This window comes from Primulina tabacum, chromosome 6 (assembly GCF_025594145.1).
Source record: "Primulina tabacum isolate GXHZ01 chromosome 6, ASM2559414v2, whole genome shotgun sequence".
NCBI classification, from domain to species: domain Eukaryota; kingdom Viridiplantae; phylum Streptophyta; class Magnoliopsida; order Lamiales; family Gesneriaceae; genus Primulina; species Primulina tabacum.
This window is the reverse complement of record NC_134555.1, coordinates 33,369,449-33,370,630: the sequence shown is the minus strand read 5'-3', so window position 1 is coordinate 33,370,630 and position 1,182 is coordinate 33,369,449. Positions and strand designations below refer to the sequence as shown.

The window sequence follows — 1,182 nt, the reverse complement described above, 5'->3', positions numbered from 1 at the left end:
AACTGTCAACTTAAATCTCTTCGGCCTATAAGTAATAAAGTAAGTCGAATAATTACAAAATTCACCATTAAAGCTAAAATAATGCAACGAATTCTCAAAATTACTAAAATTGAATTTATTTGCTAAAAATAAAACTTAATTACCAAAACATTAGTTCCAATGTCCTCAATATTTCACCAAATTGAATAACAATTCCAAAAATTCTCAAATTCACATATTAAATCCAAAATTCGACTAAAACTATCGAATAATCCAACAATTTGTTTAAATTTACAACTTATCAAACTGAACGATTAATTAACTAAATTTCGCTCTAATAAAATTTAAAAAACTCCAATAATCAACATATAAACGATAATGGATATACGAACAAACTAGTTCGATATACAAATCTCAGCTTGAAGCATTTTACTTTAAACGTGCCCAACACTTGAACTTATAATATAAACCCGATATATATATGTCAACATGATGCGATTCTAAATCTGAGCGGGTAATTTCACGATATTGAGCAGCTTTCTTCTTGATACAACAACTAGAATTTTGGACCCGGAAATATTAAGATCGAAGATTAAACTAGTTGCTAACGGTCTCGTGGTGGTGCTGCTCCCAGGAGTACACCAGAGCTTGCCGGAAACAAGCCGAACGCGGCTGAAAAATGAGCCAGAAAATAATGGAAGTACCAACTAACATACCAAGATACTAATCCTCATCTCTACACTACAAACAACCAAGAAATCGAAGGAAGATCTCACCTGAAACAGAGGAGGAAGTGCGTGCATCAAAGCTTGCAAACAGGGGTCGGTTGCTGCTCAGTTTTCCTCGATCCAGGTCTCTTTTGGGTGGTGGTTACCCGAGCTACCAGCGGCAGTGGTTGGCTCCTCGTTTTTCGGCGGTGCGGCAGAAGCTTGTGGAGGAGAGTGATGGGTGACATGATGGTTGGGGATGTGTTTTCTTTCTTTCTAATCGTGGTAATGGAGTGAAAATGTTTATGTATTATATTGTTACTAATGATATTAACTATGCACAGTGAACCCGATTTTGCATTATTTATTTTGTTGTGATATGTTTTTTATTCCGAAGTATTTTATTTCGTTTAAATTTTTCGAAATTTAAAATAAATATTTTTAACACACTTCTTAAATTTATTTAAAATAAATAATTGTATTAATTAAACAACTC

General features: G+C 33.7%; 1 long non-coding RNA gene across 1 annotated transcript; it reads right to left on the bottom strand.

Moving 5' to 3' along the window:
* Window positions 1-364: 364 nt before the first annotated feature.
* LOC142548142 (uncharacterized) lies at window positions 365-956 on the bottom strand. Its single transcript, XR_012820917.1, has 2 exons — window positions 756-956; window positions 365-651 (listed from the first exon to the last, which is right to left on the bottom strand). It is a non-coding gene; the product is annotated as an uncharacterized LOC142548142 (long non-coding RNA).
* Between the last annotated feature and the right edge of the window lie 226 nt (window positions 957-1,182).